The sequence below is a fragment of the Marmota flaviventris genome, chromosome 15 (assembly GCF_047511675.1).
Source record: "Marmota flaviventris isolate mMarFla1 chromosome 15, mMarFla1.hap1, whole genome shotgun sequence".
In the NCBI taxonomy this organism is placed as follows: Eukaryota; Metazoa; Chordata; class Mammalia; order Rodentia; family Sciuridae; genus Marmota; species Marmota flaviventris.
Genome location: NC_092512.1, coordinates 83,139,118 through 83,161,979, shown reverse-complemented (window position 1 = coordinate 83,161,979; position 22,862 = coordinate 83,139,118).

The following is a 22,862-nucleotide window of genomic DNA, read 5'->3' as shown; positions in this document are numbered from 1 at the left end:
ATGGCAGCAAGACCGGCAGAGTGCAAGGGCTTTCCAACACTAAGAGAATAACAAGGAAAGTCATGTCGATCCCAGTGCAATGTTATAATAACTTGGGGTGCAACGACCATGACAAAGGTTTACTGTTTAAGATGCGCAAGCCAGACTTGAGGTGAGTTGCCATTTTCTAAAGCTGCAAGAGCTTGTATGATCATAGCCTTTTCTTGTGCATGGCGAGTTTTAAGGCGACAGAGAAACCACAAACAAAGTATAACACTGAAGCAACACATTGCACCAAAAATGCCTACTCCCACCCACTCTTTGAAGAAGGAAAAAGCAGAAGATAACCAATCGGTGAATTGACCCAAAGTCACTGGTTCGACACGGGTACTGTTCAAGACAGCTATCTGGGTTAGTTGAGACTGGATCATGTCTTCCGCTGCCATGGACCAATTTCCAGCCAAATATTCGCCAATGATGCGGGAGGCATTTCTGGAATCATTAAATCTGACAGAGGTTATGCATAAATGTGCACGTTGATCAACACAACCCAAAAGCACCAAGTCAGCCAATTCTTCTACCTGAGCTTGGAGTAAATCTATCCTTTGGTTGGCAGCTAAAATCCCTGACAAAATATGTTGATTAATTGAATTTTGGGATTCAAGTATGGTGGAAGTTTGTTGAACAACTTGATTAATAGTGGCAGCAGTTTGTACTTGACTGGCCATGGCTACTCCAGCTGTAACTGCTGCAGCAGCAGATACCGCCACAGCTGTCACTATAGCTGCCGTAATTCCAAAATCTCTACGGGCTCTAATCAATTCAACAATAGGAAAGGATTCTGGATCTGCAGTAACTGGGATCGGGACAAAGGTTGGAATTTTCATAATCACTGCTGTAGTCCAGGAGCCATTCCAACACTCAGACAAGTAGCAAGTAACATTAGAACAATTAAGCATCCCCTGTGATGTATCATTAGCCAAAAGAAACAGGAACGGAGATTGGAGACAGACTGCTGCGGAGGGTAATGTAGCATTAGATAATTGTGAATTATTTGCAAAAATTGTAAGCCTCCTACCTCGCTCCGAGTCTTGGGTAGTGCCAGAAACATTAAACAGCCAACTTTGGACTCCCAATATTTCCCTGGGGAAACACAAGCGCGGACTAGACTAGCCCAATCTGAGGGAGTCATACAAAATCTAGTAAGTCCCTCCACCTGAGTGAGAGTGAAAGCGGCATCTATGCCATAAGTGTGGACGGATTCTGCCAAGGTTTTAACTATCTTAAAGTCTAAAGGCTCATGATATCTTCCCCTATTATTGTCCTGAAACACCGGGTACGCAAGTCCCATATCTGTATTAACTGTCCTCCAAACTTGCGCATGAAAAGACCTCCCGGAACTTTGGCTCCCCCCCACATACGGGGGTGGGGCAACAGGCGTCATATCTTCTTCTAAATTTTCAACCTCCTCCTCCTCAGAATTCTGTTGACCAATATTAGATCCCTCCCCCTTCTTACAGTAGGCATGCGCGCCTTGTGTCTCCTTTTTCTTCTTTTTTACTTTTATCTTATGTAGTTGTTGCAACAATATATCAAGGTCCTCAGAACACTCTGAGCCGCTTGTGTCCTCAGATGTTTTGAATTCGGTCAAATCTGGATAGAGCCTTCTCCTATTTTTATCTTCAGGCTCTTTTGCCTTCTCACTACTGTTACTTTTGATACTCTCTGCCACTTCACTATGTGATCCTTCAGATTTTTCCTCATGTAGTTGTTCAAGAACGGCCTGACCCTCACTCACAGCTTCTTGGCATTTACCATCTGTAAGGCAACTACGGACCATTTTCCAAAGGGGTATCACCCCACCCTCTAATATGCCCTGCTCAGATGCAAAGTCAAGATCTTTGCCTAATTTATCCCAACTAGGTACAGTAAGGCTGCCCGAAAATGCAAACCACGGTGCAGCGATATCTATCTTCTGTAAAAATCTCTGTAAAGTACTATGTTTCACTTCCAGGCCCTTGGAACGTAACAGGCCATCTAGGGCCAGGAGAAGCGGACTTGAAGATGCGGCACCCATGACACAACAACAAAAGAAGCACAAAAAACAAAAGTGAAAGTAGAAGCGAAAGTACACAGTGCAGCTGCAATAAAATGTAATGCTCTCTCTTTCTTTACAGAGGAGCTGCCCTGCTTTGGTCGCGGATCCCATTTACCTGGGACTAACCCCGCTTTGGTCGCGGATCCCACTTACCTGGGACTAACCCCGCTTTGGTCGCGGATCCCACTTACCTGGGACTAACCGGTGCACCACCCCTGACTGCTGAAAGTTCTGGTTCCCGGGTTTCGGCACCACTTGTCGCGACCCCTTGCCCGCAAGGAAGACGCAACACTCAGGAATCTTCTCTCAGCAGTTTATTCAGGTCCCTTGATATTCCTTATTCTTTCTTCTTCTCTCTTTCCCGGATGCCCTCCCAGCCTTAATAAAGCATCCCAAGCCCCAATGCAAAGCTGCCGCGTGGAGCTTTCTCACAGGGTGGTGAAAAATCATGTGCCAACTCTCTCAGATAAGGAGTTGTTTGTCACATACCACAGCGGAGCCAGCGCCATCTCGTAATGGCGACCATAGTCTGCAGAAACGGCAGAAGCGGCTCACCACAAAATAGGGAAAGGTATAATGTGACTCATATGATTATACTTTTTAAAATTCGGGGATGCATAGATATAAATTAATATATATTAATTATACACTACTATTTTATTGGTAATTGAATATATAAGTGAAAATACACTTATATAATCATATTCTTATACTTGCATTATGTAAATTTAGGTTTAGTCATAGAGTAAGATTATGGTTAGTATTAAATTTGGGGTTGGGTTAGAATTAGATTAAGGGAATAAATAAGTATATATGGCAACATTTATTAGAATCTACACATGATAAAATGTATAAAAATATATGTTCTGAAATGTAGAAGGATATCAGAGTAATATGTATACACATTTTTTTTACTTGAGGATGAATGAAGTTATCATAAAAGATGATATAATATATATGCAAATATATCTTTGATAATTGAATATATAAATCAGAATACACAAAAATTTATATTATTATACTTGCTTTTATATAAATTTAGGTTTAGTAATAGGGGTAAGTTTAGGCTTAGTATTATATTTTGGGTGGTTTAGGGTTAGGGTTAATGAATATATATATATATATATATATATATATATACACGTTTTTAAACATGGTGATAAATTTATATATCATATAAATAAAAAACAATAACATATGCAAATATACCATTGATAATTTAATACATAATTCAAAATATGCATAAATATTCTTATTTAAATATTGCCTTTATATATATAGGCAAACGTGAATATTCATAAGAATGTACATGCAAAAATATGTTAACTGCATAAACATATATCTTCTGAAATAGCAATGGGCATAATATCAGTCAGGAATTCTCATTTTTTAAATTTAGGGATGTATGGATACATCAAATAAAAATATATAATGATATATATGCAAATATACCATTGATAATTGAATGTATAAGTCAAAATACACATATATATTCATTTTGATTTACATGCTTATTTGTAAATTTGTATTTAGCTTTAGGGTTAGGTAAAGGGAATAAATATGTCAATAGGCAACATTGTGAATTTGGTGTCAACATACAATCAGAGATATGATAAATTGTGGTATAAAGGTGTATTAAGAATTGTAATGCAATAATAATAATAGTAATAATAATAATAATAATAGAGCTTATGTATAATGGCATAATTTGGCATGAACATACTTTATATACAGTTATGAAAAATGCTGTTGTGAATGGATAATTATTATTGTAATTATCCATTCCACTATTGTCATGTATGTAAGAAATAAAAAAAAAAAAATAAAATGTACATGTGAAAAAATGTATAAAACGTATTTTCTGAAACATGAAAGTGTATAATGAGAGTCATATGAGTACACATTTTTTTTAACTTGGGGATGATGAATATATTATTTAAATGAATATATAATAACATATTTAAATATACCCTTGATAATTGAAGTCAAAATACACATAAATATTTACATTATTATACTTGTTTTTGTATAAAATTAGGCTTATAGGGGTAAGGTTAGGGTTAGTATTAAATTTTGGTTTGTGTTAAAGTTAGGGTTAGTGAATTGTTATGTATATCAGAACACATGAATATTCATAATAATGTACATGAGAAAATGTCTATGATAACATATATAAACATATGTTTTGAAACAGGGAAGAATATATGTGAGTCATACTGTTCTAATTTGGGGATGTATGAATATATTATATACATGAATATATAATATATGTGCAAATATACCATTAATAATTAAATATATGATCAAACTACACATAAATATTTATATTACTCTACATGCTTTTATATAAAATTAGGTTTAGATATGGGAGTAAGGTTAGGTTTAGTATTAAATTATTGATTTTTTTAAAAGAGGGAGAGAGAGAGAATTTTTAATATTTTATTTTTTTTAGTTTTCAGCGGACACAACATCTTTGTTTGTATGTGGTGCTGAGGATCGAACCTGGGCTGCACGCATGCCAGGCAAGCGCGCTACCACTTGAGCCACATCCCCAGACCAAATTATTGATTGTTTTAAAGTTAGAGAATAAATATTTATATCAAGGGACATGAATTTAACATTTTATGTAAAAACATGTATAAAACACACATAAACATATTTTCTGAAAGAAGAAAGGGTATAATGTGAATCCTATGAATACACATTTTTAAACATGGTGATAAATTTATATATCATATAAATAAAAAACAATAACATATGCAAATATACCATTGATAATTTAATACATAATTCAAAATATGCATAAATATTCTTATTTAAATATTGCCTTTATGTAAAATTAGTTTATGTATAGTGGTAAGGTTAGGGTTACTATTAAATATACATTTCAGGAAACAAATATATCATTGAAAATTGAATAAATAAGTCAAAATACACATACATACTTCTATTGCCATGCATGCTTTTATGTAAAATTACATTTAGATATAGCAAAAAGTTTAGACTTAATATTAAATTTTGGGTTGATTAGGATTGGGGTTAGGTAAGAAATATGTATATCAATAAACAAAAATATTCATAATAATTTACACATGGATTATATATGAAAAGCTATATAAACATATATGTTCTGAAACAGGTAGAGATATAATGTGAGTCAGTGAGTCATAGGAATACACTTTTTTTAACTTTGGAATTTATGGATATATTATATAAATGATCATATAATAATATGTATGCAAATATACATAAGTGAATATATAAGTCAAATACACATACCATATAAGCTTTTATGTAAAATTAGATTGAGTTATAGGGGTAAAGTTAGGCTTAGTATTACATTTTGGATTGTTTTAAGTTTAGGATTAGGGAATTAATATGTATATGGTGACACATGATTATGGTGACACATGATTATTCATAATAATGTACACATGAAAATATGTATGCAAACATATATATACAAAAACATGATTTTATAATAATAATATATATATATATATATATATATATATATATATATATATATATATTCTGAAACAGGGACAAGTATATTATGAGACATAAGAATAATCATGTTTTTCAGCTTGAGGAATCATATACATATAATGAATATAAAATAGTATATATGCAAATATACCATTTATAATTGAATATATAACTCAAAATACACACAAATATTCATATTACTCTGCATGAGGTAGGTAAAATTGGGTTTAAGTATAGCAATATATTTAGGCTTAGTATTTAATTTTGGGTTGAATTAGGGTTAGAAATAAATATATAGGGAAATATCATATTATAATAATGTATGCTTAAAAAATGTGTATGAAAACATATATAAACATATATGTTTTGAAACAGCAACAAGTATAAAATGAATCCTAATATTAAGCCTAATGGGATTTACTGAGTGGTAGTAGGAGGGAGGTGGGATGTGGCTGGATGAAATGGTTCATTTAGGAAGTGGCTATGAGGTATATATTTTGCATCTGGAGAGTGGAGTATCTCTCTCTCTCTCTCTCTCCATCTTGTTCACCATGGGAACTGCTTCCCCCTGCCACACTCTTCTGCCATGTTGTCCCTGCCTCACCTGGAGCTCTGAGGAATGGAGCCAGCTATCCTTAATTGAGACCTCTGAAACTTTGAACCCTTAATCAAACTTTTCCCCTACCACAATTGTTCTGGTCAGATCTTTTAGTCACAGCAGTAAAAAAGCTGACTACTTTTTAACTTGGGGATACATGTATATATAATATAAATGAATATATATTCAAATATACCATTAACTTTGAATATACAAATCAAATACACATATATATGTTTATTTTAATTATACATGCTGTTATGTAAAATTAGGTTTAGTTTTAGTAGTAATGTTAGGCTTAGTATTAAATTTGGGGTTGGGTTACAGTCAGGGCTATGAAACAAATATGCATATAGATAAACATGAATATTCATAAGAATGTACACATGAAAATATGTATGAAAACATATGCAAATATATCATTGAAAATTGAATATATAAGCCAAAATACACATAATTATTCATTTCACTAATGCTTCAATGAGACCCTGTCTATAAATAAAATCAGGGATGGGTATAATGTGAGCCATAGGAATACTCAAATTTTTAACATATAATTTGAAATACACATATTTATTCATATTTCTATAAATAGTTTTATTTAAAGTTAGGTTTAGTTATAGGGTTAAGTATTGGTTTAGTATTAAAATTTCAGTGGTGTTAGGACTAAGTTTATGGAATGAAGATATATAATGGGAAACAAATATTAAATAGAATGTAGGTGTGAAAATATGTATAAAAACATTTACAGAAACAGAGGCTGATATAATGTGAGTCATAGGAATAAACATACTTTAACTTGGGAAGGCATGGATATACCATATAAAGTATAGGTTATAATATATATGCATGTATGCAGTGGAAAATGAATATATAAGTTAAAATATACATAAATATTCATAATGCTATACATGTATTTTTGTAAAATTATGTTTAGGTATAGCAGTAAAGTAAGGCTTAGTATTAACTTTTGGGTTAGTTTAGGGTGTTAGGGAATAAGTATGTACATTTAAAAAATGAATATTTATAAATATATGCATGTGAAATATGTAGGAAAACATAAATATGTATGTTCTTTAACAAGGAGGGGGTTATTTTGAGTCATAAAAAGCATATTGGGGGTGCTGGTGTTGTGGCTCAATGACAGTGTGCTTGCCTCACATATATAAGACACTGGGTTTGATCCTTGGCACCCCATAAAAATAAACAAAATAAAGATATTATGCTCATGTATAACTTAAAAAAAATTCTTTTAAAACACATTTTTCAACATGGGGATGCATGGCTATATCATATAAATGGGAATATCAATAATTTTTGCACAAGTATATCATTTAAAACTAAATATATTAGTCAAAATATGCATAAATATTCATATTACTATACCCGCTTTTATGTAAAATGAGGTTTAGGTATACAGGCTTAGAATAAGTATTGGTTGGATTATAGTGAGAGCTAAGGAATTAATATATACATTGAGAAACATGAATATTTATAAAAATGTATGCATGAAATATATATTTTGAAATATGTAATGATAGAATATGAGTCATAGTAAAATATAATTTTTAACATGATGATGTATGGATATACCATATAAATGAATATATAATGTATATGCAAATATACTATTGAAAATTGAATATATATAAGTCAAAATACACTTAATTATTTATATTACTCTACAGGCTTTTATGTAAAATTGGGTGTAGGTATAGCAGTAAGTTTAGGCTTAGCTTTAATTTTGGGTTGGGTTAAGAATTTAATATGTATATTGGGAAAGATGAATGAACATCTGAAAAAATATATGAAACCATATGTAAACATACACTTTCTAAAACAGGGAAGGGTATAATGTGAGTCATAGGAATACACAATTTTAATGCATCCATGGGAATGCATGGATATGTGATATAAATGAATATATTATAATATATATGCAAATACGTCATTGAAAATTGAATGTATAAGCCAAAATACATGTAAATATTCCTATTACTATACATGTTTTTAAGTAAAATTAGGTTTAGTTATAGGGGTAAATTTATACTTAATAGTCATTTTTAGGTTGGGTTAGGGCCAGGATTAAGGATCAAATATGTATATCAGGAAACATGAATATTCACAATAATAAATATGAAAATGTTTGAAAACATATATAACCATATATGTTCTGATACAGGGATTGGTATTATGTGAGTCATAGAAGTACACATTTTTTAACATGGTGATTCATGGATATATCATATCAATGTATATATCATAATATATGTGAAAATATATTAAAATTTTGGATATAATCATGAATATCCATATTACCATATTTTTTGTAAAAGTAGGTTTAGATAGTGAATAGATTAGTTTTAGGATTAAATTTTGGATTGTTTTAGGGTTAAGGTTAGGGAATGAATATGTACATTGGAAAATGTGAAGATACATAGGATTGTATGTGTGAAAATATGTATGAAAACCTATATAACTATATATGTTCTGAAATTGGAAAGAGAAATTTTACTCAGCATTAAAAAAAGAACAAAACCATTGCATTTGCAGGTAAATGGATGGCATTGGAGAAGATAATGCTAAGTGAAGTCAGCCAATCCCAGAAAAACAAATACTGAAAGTTTTCTCTGATATAAGAAGGTTTACTCATAGTGGGATTGGGAGGAAGAACATGGGAGGAATAGGTGAATTCTAGATAGGGAGGAGAAGTGGGAGGGAAAAGGAGAGGGCAGGGGATTAGCAAGGATGGTGGAATGTGATGGACATCATTATACAAAGTACATGTATGAAGACTTGAATTGGGTGTCAACATACATTAAATACAAAGAGAGATACAAAATTGTGGTATATATGTATTAAGAATTGCGATGAAAAAAAATAGTGTTACCTTAGCTTAGGTAGAGGGAAGTGAAAGGAGGGGAAGGCAGGCAATGTGGGGATAAGAAAGATAGTAGAATGAAACAGACATTATTACTTTATGTATGTATGTGACTGTATGACCAATGTGTATACTCAGAAAAATGAGGAATTATATCCCATCTATGTATATCAAAGTATATAAATGCATTCTACTGTCATGTATAACTAAAACAAATAAAAAATTTTAAAAAATGAAATTTGAAAGAGTACAGTGTAAGTAATAGGGATCACATCTTTAACTTGAGGATGCATGGATATATCACTTAAATGAATATATTATGCAATATATGCAAATAGACTGTTGAAAATTGAATATATTTGTCAAAATACACATATATTCATATTACTATATATGCCTTTGTGTAAAATTAGGCTTAGGTATAGTTATAAGGTTAAGCTGAGTATGGGGTTTTGAGTTGAGTTAGGGTTTGAGTTTAGAAATATATATATATATATATGTATATATATCAGGATACAGGAATATGTGTGAAAATGAGTATAAAATCTTATATAAACCTATGTGTTATAAAAAAGGGATGGGTACTGTGAATCATAGGAATCCACTTTTTTAACTTTGGGATGTATGAATACATCATATAAATAATTATATAATAATATATATGCCTACATACCGTTGAAAATTGAATGTAAGTCAAAATACATGTAAATATTCTTATTGTTATACATATTTTATGTACAATTAGGTTTAGGTATAGGGATATGTTTAGGCTTAATATTAATTTGGGGGTTGAGTTGGGGTCAGGATTAGTGACTGAATATGTATATTAGGAAACATAAATACTCATAAGCATATATACATGAAGATATGTAGAAAAACACCTATAAACATAAATGTTCTGACACAGGGATGAATGTGAGTCATATGAACACATTTTTTTAACTTGATCATGCATACATATAAATGAACATATATATAAAATATACCATTGAAAATTGAAAATATTGTCAAATTTATGTCATGTTAGTGTAGGGGCAAGTTTAGACTTAGTATTAAATTTGGGGTTGGGATGCATCATGGTCAGGTAATGAATATGTGTCTCAGATATATGCATATTCATAAGAATGTACACATGATTTTATGTATGAAAATCTATGCAATCATATATGTTTTGAAACAAGAATGAGTATAATGTGTCATAGAAATGCACATTTTTTTAAACTTGGTCATGAATAAATACATCATATAAATGAATGTATAATAATATTTAGGCAAACACACCATTGAAAATTGTACATGTAAGTTAAAATACACATAAACATTCATATTATTTTTACATGCTCTTATGTAAAATTAGGTTTTGATAGAGCAGTAGGTTATACTCAGTGTTAAATTATGGATTGGGTTATGGTCAGATTTAGGGAATAAATATGAATATCAGGAAATATGAATATTTATAAGAATGTAAGTATGAAAATATGTTGAAAACAAATAAAAACATATGGTGTGGAAAAGGATGGGCATAATCTGAGTCATAAGAGCAAATTTTCTAACATGGGTATGCATGAATATAACATATAAATGAAAAAATAATGCTATAAGCAAATATACCATTCAAAATTATATATGTAAGTCAAAATACATGTAAATATGCATATTACTATACATGCTTTCATGTAAAATAGGTTTATGTATAGGGGTATGGTTAGACTTAATTTTAAATTTTAGGCTCAGTCAGGGTCAGGATTAGGGATTGTATATATATCAGGAAACAGGAATATTCATAAGAATGTACACATAAAAATGTGTAGGAAAAGATATATAAACATATATGTTCTGATACAGGGAGAGGTATTATGTGAGTCATATGAATATACATTCTTAACTTGATCATGCATAAATATATTATATAAATAAATATATAATTACATATATAAATATGCATCATTGAAAATTGAATATATAAGTCAAAATACACATAAATATTCCTATTACTGTACATTCTCTTATGTATAATTACAATTAGGTTTAGCAGTAAGGCTAGGCTTAGTATTAAATTTTGGGTTGGGTTTGTATTATGGTTAAGGAATGAATATGTATATCAAGATATATGAATAATCATAAGAATGTAAACATGAAAATATACAAAGATACATTCTGAATCAGGGACAATAATAATGTAAAGATTATGGAATAAATATGAATTTAGGGAAACATGAATGTTCATAAGAATGTATGCATAAAATTTTGTACAAAAAGATGTACAATTATATGATCTGAAACAGGGAGAAGTATAATGTTAGTCAGGAATACACATTTTTTAACTTAGGGATGCATGGATCTATCATATACATGAATATATAATACTATATATGAAAATATACCATTGATAATTAAATATATAAATCAAAATACACATAAAATTTACATTACTATACATTTGTGGTAAAATTAGATTTGAGCAAGGGGGTGAGATTAGGATTAGTATTAAATTTGGCGTTGGGTTATAAATAGGAAATACTTATATCAGGAAAAATGAATATTCCCTAGAATGTACACATAAAATTATATATGAAATTCTGTATAAAAATATTTGTTCTGAAGCAGGGACTAGCGTAATGTGAGTCAAATGAATACACTTTTATTTAACTTGGGGATTCATGGATTATCATATAAATGAATATATATATATATATATATATATATATATATATATATATATATGCAAACATACCATTGATAATTGAATATGTGAATCAAAATACACATAAATATCTGGGCATGGCGGGGCACACCTGTAATTGTAATCCCAGTGGCTTGGGAGGCTGAGGCAGGAGAATAGCGAGTTCAAAAGCCAGCCTCAGCAATGGTGAGGTGCTAAACAACTCAGTGAGACCCTGTCTCTAAATAAAATATAGAAAAAGGAAAAATAAGGCCAAGGATGTGGCTCAGTGTTTGAGTGCCCCTGAGTTGGATGCCCGGTACCCTCCCCCCAAAATATATATATAGGAGAACCAACATGGTGGCCGGTGCAGAGGGATCAATCCCCTGACCTCCTCAGCTACACCGGCAAAGAGAGACATCAGACGGACTGAATGTTGTCTGCTCAAGAACACCCAGCAATATTGGGCTGAGGTGGAACTTTAAGCAAGCAGTTTGAGCTTCTCAGAGGCCCCAGCGAGTTTGGGCACGGGTGAACTCAGGCTACCCCCTGCGTGGAGTTATTGGCTGGTTGATTGGAGTCCCATCGTGGACATGCAGCCAACCCACCACCAACCCACCATGACTCAGCGCTAAAGAGACCCTCGAACGGAGTAGAAAAACAAATCTTCGGATCTTTGTGGATCTTTTGAGGTGGTGCCAACTGAGCCTCCATGGGCTAGCGGACTGAGAGCTGAGATGGGACTTGGGAGAGACGGACCGGACACACCCTTCCCATCGGACACCCCGGCAGGGAGACCAGAGTCCACCAAGGCAGAGAACTAAGGTCACCAGAGTTCGGGGGATGGGATCGCTCTGCAGCGAGATGGGAGATCGCAGGTGTGTGACCCTCAGCCCTCCTTCTCCATACTGTGGGGAAATCTCAAGGGTCCCTCCCCACCTCTCCGTGAGCACGATTGTCCACCCGAGGGAGTCAGGAGGGGCACCTGATCTCCAACTCCCCCTCCCACCAGCGCTGACAACCGAGGCCTTTTTTGCCAGCTCCCAGCGGCGTGGCTACCAGAGGGAATCAGGCAAAATAAGCTGAAGGACCCCAGCCCCACGCTCCACAACCTTGGGGTCTGGGTGAATGGCAAACAGAGAGAGTGCCCAGTCTTTCAAGAAAACAGGGCACCCAGGGGACTGCAGGCCTGGCATGTAGCTAGTTCTGTGGAGAACACCACAGGTGAGTGGGGCCTGGCTGGCAGGAGAAGGGGGGGGGGGGATTTTGGAGAACAGGAACTGCCCTGGGCAACAAGGATTGGAGAGCGGCCCAGTGGGGGAAGAGGAAGCCGCCTCACAGGGATTGTTTCCTGTGTATTGAGGGCAGAAGCTTGGCCCAGAGGGCACAGCACCACCTATTGGAAGAGAAGGTAATCGAACTCTAAGACTGCATTCATCTTTTTTTTTTCTTTTCTTTTTAATTTCCCCCCCCCCGCCCCTTTTTTTTTTCTTTTATTCAACCTGTTTTTCTTTCTCTCATTCTCTTTAGTGACTTCTTCCTTCCCCTTCTCCTACCTTTCCGCCCAAGAATTACGACTCCTTTTATGTGTAATTTACTAAATGCATATAGGTGAATGTTTTGAGGTGGTCTATAGTGCTCCCAAGTCCCTAGCTACCCCTAAATACTCCAGTCCATTCTCCTGTTAATATCCCCCTTCAGTAGAGCAATCTTCCAAGGTTGCCAAGATATACCAACCCCCATACCATCACATCACTGGACCTAAACATAAAGTCCCAAGACCAAACCACAGATTGTTATACGCCATCAGAATCTGTATGCCTTTTATGAAACGAATGAATTTGCTTTAAAGTACAATAAAACTCAACATCTCTAGACATATTCTCCCATCACAAAGGAGAGATCCCGGAGATATACAAAACCAAAACAAATTTATAGGAGTAAATAGTAACACAGCAGTCAAACAGAGCTGGAAACTAATGCGAGCATCATTTGAAAAAAAAAAAAAGTTTACAAACAATGCAGGACAGCCTAAAACTATAGGAGAACCTAGAGGCATCAGAAAAATGGTCAGATAAAGAACTCAAGGCATACCTTACTCAGATGGAATGGGATCTTAAAGAGGTCATTAGACAGCAAATGCAAACAATGAAAGAACACCTCAACAATGAATTACATAAACAAATTCAAGAAGCAAATCAACAACTCTACCAGGAGATAGAGGTTATAAAAAAGAATCAAACATTAATCCTAGAAATGAAGGAAACTATAAACCAAAATAAAAAATCAATTGAGAGTATTACTAGTAGAGTAGATCAAGTAGAAGTCAGAACATCAGACAATGAAGACAAAATATATCATCTCAAAAAGAGTCTAGTCAACTCAGAAAGGCTGGTAAGAAACCACAAGCAAAACATCCAAGAGATATGGGATATCATTAAAAAACCAAATTTAAGAATCATTGGGATAAAGGAAGGTATACAGATCCAAACCAAAGGAATTAGCAATCTGCTGAATGAAATAATTTTAGAAAACTTTCCATGCATGAAAAATAAAATGGATGTCCAAATCCTAGAAGCTTACAGGACGCCGAACATACAGAACCACAATAGACCAACTCCAAGACACATTATTATGAAAATATCCAACATACAGAACAAGGAGAGAATATTAAAAGCTACAAGAGAAAGGAGGCAGATTACATTCAGGGGTAAACCAATTAGGCTAATGGCTGATTTCTCATCACAGACACTGAAAGCAAGAAGATCCTGGAACAAAGTATTTCAAATGCTGAAAGATAATAGGTGCCAACCAAGAATATTGTATCCAGCAAAATTAAGCTTCAGGTTTGACAACAAAATAAAAATCGTTCATGATAAACAAAAGTTAAAAGAATTTGCAGCCAGAAAACCGCACTGCAAAGCATTTTGGGCAAAACAATACACAAAGAGGAAATGAAAAACAACAACCAAAACCATCAGTGGGAAGTGCCTCAGTAAATGGGGGGGGGGGGACTAATCAAAGAGGGAAAAACAAACCAAATTAAAAATAAATAAATAAACAAACAAACATGACTGGAAGTACAAACCATATATAAATAATAACCCTAAAGGTTAATGGCTTAAATTCACCAATAAAGCAACATAGGCTGGTAACCTGGATTAAAAAAACAGATCCAACAATATGTTGCCTTCAGAAGACTCATCTGATTGTAAAAGACATACACAGGCTGAAGGTAAAAGGTTGGGAAAAATCATACCACTCACATGGTCCTCGGAAGCAAGCAGGGGTGGCCATCTTCATATCAAATAAAATCGACTTCAAGCCTAAGTTAATCAAAAGGGATAAAGAAGGACACTATATACTGTTAAAGGGAAACATTCACCAACAAGACATAAAAATTTTCAATATTTATGCACCAAACAATGGTACTGCTACATTCATAAAACAAACTCTCCTCAAGTTCAACAGTCAAATAGACCACAACACAATAATTATGGGTGAATTCAATACACCTCTCTCACCATTGGACAGATCTTCCAAACAAAAGTTGAATAAAGAAACTATAGAACTCAATAACACAATTAATAACCTAGACTTAACTGACATGTATAGAATATATCAACCATCATCAAGCAGATATAATTTTTTCTCAGCAGTACATGGATCCTTCTCAAAAATAGACCATATATTATGCCATAGGGCAACACTTAGAAATTATAAAGGTGTAGAGATAATACCATGCATCTTATCTGATCATAATGGAATGAAACTGGAAATCAACGATAAAAGAAGGAAGGAAAAATCCTACATCTCTTGGAAAATGAACAATATTTTACTGAATGATCAATGGGTTACAGAAGATATAAAAGAGGAAATCAAAAAATTCTTAGACATAAATGAAAATACAGACACAACATGTCCGAATCTATGGGACACAATGAAAGCAGTTTTAAGAGGGAAATTCATTGCCTGGAGTTCATTCCTCAAAAAAAGAAAAAAACAAACAAATAAATGATCTCACACTTCATCTCAAAACCCTAGAAAAAGAAGAGCAAAACAACAGCAAATGCAGCAGAAGGCAAGAAATAATTAAAATCAGAGCTGAAATCAATGAAATTGAAACAAAAGAAACAATTGAAAAAATTAACAAAACTAAAAGTTGGTTCTTTGGAAAAATAAATAAGATCAACAGACCCTTAGCCATGCTAACAAAGAGAAAAAGAGAGAGAACTCAAATTACTAGCATACGAGATGAAAAAGGCAATATCACAACAGAAACTACAGAAATACAGAAGATAATGAGAAATTATTTTGAAAACTTATACTTCAATAAAATAGAAGATAGTGAAGGCATCAATAAATTTCTTAAGTCATATGATCTGCCCAGATTGAGTCAGGAGGATACACACAACTTAAACAGACCAATATCAATTGAGGAAATAGAAGAAGCCATCAAAAGACTACCAACCAAGAAAAGCCTAGGACTGGATGGGTATACAGCAGAGTTTTACAAAACCTTTAAAGAAGAACTAATACCAATACTTTTCAAGCTATTTCAGGAAATTGAAAAAGAAGGAGCACTTCCAAATTCATTCTACAAGGCCAACATCACCCTGATTCCTAAACCAGACAAAGACACTTCAAAGAAAGAAAACTACAGACCAATATCTCTAATGAACATAGATGCAAAAATCCTCAATAAAATTCTGGAAAATAGGATACAAAAACATATCAAAAAGATTGTGCACCATGATCAAGTAGGATTCATCCCTGGGATGCAAGGCTGGTTCAATATATGGAAATCAATAAACGTTATTCACCACATCAATAGACTTAAAGATAAGAACCATATGATCATCTCAATAGATGCAGAAAAAGCATTTGACAAAGTACAGCATCACTTCATGTTCAAAACACTAGAAAAACTAGGGATAACAGGAACATACCTCAACATTGTAAAAGCTATTTATGAAAAGCCTCAGGCTAACATCATTCTAAATGGAGAAAAATTGAAGGCATTCCCTCTAAAATCTGGAACAAGACAGAGATGCCCTTTCTCACCACTTCTATTCAACATAGTTCTGGAAACATTGGCCAGAGCAATTAGACAGATGAAAGAAATTAAAGGCATAAAGCTAGGAAAAGAAGAACTTAAATTAGCACTGTTTGCGGATGACATGATCCTATACCTAGAAGATCCAAAAGGTTCTACCAAGAAACTTCTAGAGCTAGTAAATGAATTTAGCAAAGTGGCAGGATATAAAATCAACATGCATAAATCAAAGGCATTCCTGTATATCAGTGACAAATCCTCTGAAATGGAAATGAGAACAACCACCTCATTCACAATATCCTCAAAAAAAAAATAAAATAAAATACTTGGGAATTAACCTAACAAAAGAGATGAAAGAACTATACAAAGAAAACTAAAAAACACTAAAGAGAGAAATAGAAGAAGACCTTAGAAGATGGAAAGATATACCTTGTTCATGAATAGGCAGAACTAACATCATTAAAATGGCCATATTACCAAAAGTACTCTATAGGTTTAATGCAATGCCAATCAAAATCCCAACGGCATTCCTTACAGAAATAGAAAAAGCAATCATGAAATTCATCTGGAAAAATAAAAGACCTAGAATAGCAAAAGCAATTCTAAGCAGGAAGAGTGAAACTGGTGGTATAGTGATACCAGATTTTAAACTATACTACAGAGCAATAGAAACAAAAACAGCATGGTATTGGTACCAAAACAGGTGGGTAGACCAATGGTACAGAATTGAGGACACAGAGACCAATCCACAAAATTACAACTACCTTATATTAGACAAATGTGCTAAAAGCATGCATGGAGGAAGGATCACATCTTCAACAAATGGTGCTGGGAAAATTGGAAATCCATATGCAACAAAATGAAACTGAATCCCTTTCTCTCGCCATGCACAAAAGTTAACTCAAAATGGATCAAGGAGCTAGGGATCAAACCAGAAACTCTGCATCTGATAGAAGAAAAAGTTGGCTCTAATCTCCATCTCATGGGGTCGGGCTCCAAATTCCTTAATAGGACACTTATTGCACAAGAGTTAAAATCAAGAATCAACAAATGGGACATACTCAAACTAAAAAGTTTTTTCTCAGCAAAAGAAACAATAAGAGAGGTAAATAGGGAGCCTACACCTTGGGAACAAATATTTACCCCTCACACTTCAGATAGAGCTCTAATCTCCAGAGTATACAAAGAACTCAAAAAATTAAACAATAAGAAAACAAATAACCCAATCAACAAATGGGCCAAGGATCTGAACAGACACTTCTCAGAGGAGGATATACAATCAATCAACAAATACACGAAAAAATGCTCACCATCTCTAGCAATCAGAGAAATTCAAATTAAAACAACTCATCTCACTCCAGTAAGAATGACAGCCATTATGAAGTCAAACAATAATAAGTGCTGGCAAGGATGTGGGAGAAAGGGTACACTTGTACACTGCTGGTGGGACTGCAAATTGGTGCAGCCAATTTGGAAAGCAGTATGGAGATTCCTTGGAAAGCTGGAAGTGGAACCACCATTTGACCCAGCTATTCCCCTTCTCGGACTATTCCCAAAAGAACTTAAAAGAGCATATTACAGGGACACTGCTACATCAATGTTCATAGAAGCACAATTAACAATAGCTAGACTGTGGAACCAACCCAGATGCCCTTCAATAGATGAATGGATAAAAAAAAATGTGGAATTTATACACAATGGAATATAACTCAGCACTAAAAAATAACAAAATCGTGGCATTTGCAGGGAAATGGATGGCATTAGAGCAGATTATGCTGAGTGAAGGTAGCCAATCCCTAAGGAGCAAGTGCCGAATGTCATCTTTGATATAAGGGGGGCGACTCAAAACAGAGCAGGGAGGAAGAGCATGATAAGAAGATTACCATTAAATAGGGATGAGAGATGCATGGGAATGGGAGAGAGGAAGGGGAATCACACGGAAGATGGAAGGAGACCCCCATTGTTATGCAAAATTACATATAAGATGGTGTGAGGAAGAAAAAAAAAGAGAGAGAAAAGTGTCATAGAGTGGGTAGAGAGAGGTGATGGGAGGGGAAGAGAGGGGAAGGGGGAATAGGAAGGGTAGCAGAATACAATAGACACTAATATGGCTCTATGTATACACGTGACTGTAAAACCAATGTGATACTGCAATCTGTACACATGGGAAAAAAAAGAATTCATACCCCACTTGAATCAAATGTATGATATGTCAAGATCATTGTAATGTTTTGAGCAACTAATAAAAAAAATTTTAAAAAAAGAAAAAAGTTCACCAAGATAAACTACATCTTGGCCCATATAACACACCTTTAAAAATTGAAAGGAATAGAAGACATAAAATGTCTGCTCTCAGAGTACAGTAAAATTAAACTGGAAGTCAATAACAGAAAGAACTAGAAAATTTGATAATATTTGGAGATTAAATGACATAGTTTTCAGTAACTCTGAGAAGAAAGAGTCCAAGTTTAAAAAAATCTCACAAAAATTAGAAAATATTTTGAGGTAAGTGAAAATAAAATACAACTTAATTTGTAGATTGCACAAAAATTTGTAGGAAAGCAGCACATAGAAAGAATTTTACATCATCAAATGAATATGTCAGAAAAGATGATAGGTCTGAAATTAATAATGTAAATTTCAAGAGAGAGAAGATGGCAGATTAGAGGAAAAATGCATTTGCAGCAGTTTCTCAAGCCAAAATTTACAAAATTGGAAGGCTGGTTCTCAGTGAAGTGGGTAACTAAAGGAACTTATTGACAATACTGAACTTTAAAAAAAATCCATAGAGACCCAGAAACCAAAACCTTGAACATAAGAAATAAAACATTAGAAATGTGCCAGCTTAGCCAATAGAAGAAGTAGTGCAGTATCGGGGTGGAGCAAGAAATTTAAAAATAAAGAAAAACTGACTTGGGGAAACTTGTAGATTAGAGAGGAAGGTTGATTTTAATGGACACAAAGTCAATAGGGGAAGAGGTACAGTGAAAGTAAATCCAAAAAATAGCTCACCCAAGGGTTGGGAAGCATTCAGGGAGAAAACGCTACTGGGTGGGGAATGTGGCTGCCATGATGCACTTTATTAGTAGCCTACTAAAAAACATTCCTAGACTTTGACCAAACAAGAGAGACTGAAATAAACACAGGAAAACTTGACATGGACCATTCAGTCTCTGGATCCCAAAAGAGAAATCTCCCATTGTTGCTAGTGCCCCATAAGTGCTATTGGGATATACCGATAGCAGCCACACAAGAGCATCTGTACTTCAGAGCAGATACCCCGTATTTCATATGGATAGCAGTGAATGTGAACACTGTGGAGGTTTTGTCCCTATGTCCTAAAACAGTGAATTTTATCAGAGGCCCTAAAGATTCAGATATCCTGCAGAGACCATCATTTCTCCGGCAATAGGGTGTGTGGATCAGTTCTCAAACACCCATCCACAGAGTTCCAAAGTTCAGTCAAGATTAAACCTCAGTTACTTCCAATTTAGAACTCCACATCAACTTACAATTTATCAGCACCCAAATTATGTTATTCCACCCTCTATTAGGAAAATGGAACCTGAGATCCACTACAACCAGCTTCACCTCCAAGCCGTAATAGCTGGAAGCTAAGTGAGAAAAACAAAAGCACTGGGCTCAACAATCTCCAGCCCTTTACCCAAGAGTTACAAAGCCAAAAATAAATACAAAGAATGAAAATCCATCTCAGCCAACAGTTTTGACCACCTCAGCAGAAATAAGCCCTTTATTTCTCAGATTTTTTCTCTTCTCCATACTCCCATTTTAAGTTACTTTTTATTCTTTTTTAAAATTTTAACTTAAAAATTTTTTTTCAAACACCATTTTATTATGTTACTTTTTACTTTTTCAATTATACATGGCTTTGTGTGTGTGTGTGTGTGTGCGTGTGCACATGCACTTATGAGTATATGGGGGGGTGGGTTCCTGTGTTCAAACAGTGAAGAAAGGTTTTAAAAAATGCATGTACATTCATATAATTTTACATTAATTGATTTCTTCTGTATTTATTATTTAGCCTTGATTTGACTTGGGTGGGGTACAATTATATAAGGGTTTTGATCTTACATTTGCTGGTTTGTTCAGACCTTGGTTCTTGTACCTTTTATATTCCCTTATTTACTCTCTTCCTCCACTAACAGACAAATTTTCCAGCTTCCCCCATTTCTCTTTTCTTCTGTCTCATGTTTAGGATTATTAACCACTGAGAAACATTCCTTTCTATTTTTCAGTTTGAGACAGGGACTTACTTAAGTTCCTTAGGGCCTCACTAGGTGGCTCAGGCTGGCTTTGAACCTGCAATCCTAATGCCTCAGCCTCCTGAGCCACTGAGATGATAGATATGTGTCACTGTACCCAGATCTTTTTTAATTACTTTCAGTTATTTTTTTTTTATTCCTTTTTCTTTATAACCAACATCTGCTACCTATCTCCTACCCCTCCTCTGATCACTTTTTTTTCAAACTTTCTCTCATCTTCCTACAGTACTTCCTCATTATTTGAGAAATTGTGATCCTCCTAAATAATACAATTATATAGTTTATGTAATTCCTACCATACTCATATTGTTGTGATTATTCATACAACTGATGACACAGTAGACACCTGCTATCTAATGCCTGATCTAGTTCAGTTTTTTATTGTTGATACTGAAGTTAAATACTGACTTCACCATTCCTATATAGGTGTCAATTAGTGTCAAGATGTCAAAGTGGACACTGAATATTTATCTTATGGCTGTATATTTGTTGCTAACATTAATACTATTCCTGGATCCCTTTTCCCTCTAAGAGGGTTAGAAAGTGATTGGGACATTTTGAGATCACAGTATACAGTTTCTGATATGAAGAAGTACAACACAATCAAAGAACAGTGAATCTCACTCACACATTATTTAGCCCCACTTGAGCCTTAACATTACTTCAATGAACAGATTTTGGAAGACCGAAACTCTAAACCAATAACCAGGCCCCAAGGAAGAACAACCAGAAAGGAACTTCAGGTTCCACCCCTAGACATCCATGCATATATCAAAAACAGAGAGATGTGCTAGAACAACAACAAAAAAAAAAGATAACTACATATAAAACAGGAAGGGAAATCCATCTCAATTGATGCACAAAGCCAAGAACTCTGAAAACATGAATAAACAGGTAAACTCTCCCCCAAAATTCGCAATCTCCCAACAAAGAATCCCACATATGTGAAAGTGGATGAAATTCCAGAAAAAGATTATAAATTTTTTTTTAATTTTTTATTGTTGGTTGTTCAAAACATTACATAGTTCTTGATATATCATATTTCACACTTTGATTCAAGTGGGTTATGAACTCCCATTTTTACCCCGTATACAAATTGCAGAATCACATCAGTTACACATCCATTGATTTACATATTGCCATACTAGTGTCTGTTGTATTCTGCTGCCTTTCCTATCCTCTACTATCCCCCCTCCCCTCCCCTCCCCTCCCCTCTTCTCTCTCTACCCCCTCTACTGTCATTCATTTCTCCCCCTTGTTGTTCAGTGAGGTAAGAGAACTAAGAAACTAATTAAGAGAGCTAATATAGTAGATGGAAGGCTGTCTCAACAACAACAAAAATAGAATTATTGAATAGAAACCAACCAGAACTCCTGTAAATGAATAATACAATTAATCAAATGAAAGATTCACTTGAAAGCATCACCAACAGATTATATTGCATATAAAACAGAATTTCGGTCTTTGAAGACAGAATTTCATGTAGAGAAGACACAGGATATGAACTTGAATACACAGTATACAATAAAAAAAGCTAGAACATGATCAAAATATGCATGTATTGCTGTAGTATGATGACTTTGATTTTTAAGAATAAATACTGAGGAGTGGTATAGCCAATCTACATCTTTTATTGGGGAGGTGAGGTCATTTACATTTAGATTTATTATGAATATGTGTTTTTGATTTTTGGGACACCATCAAGAAACCAAAACTAAGAGCCACTGGAAAAGAAGAGAACATGAAGATACAGACTAAAGGTATTAAAAACATTTTCAATTAGATAACAACAGAAAAATTCCCCCATGTCAGAAAT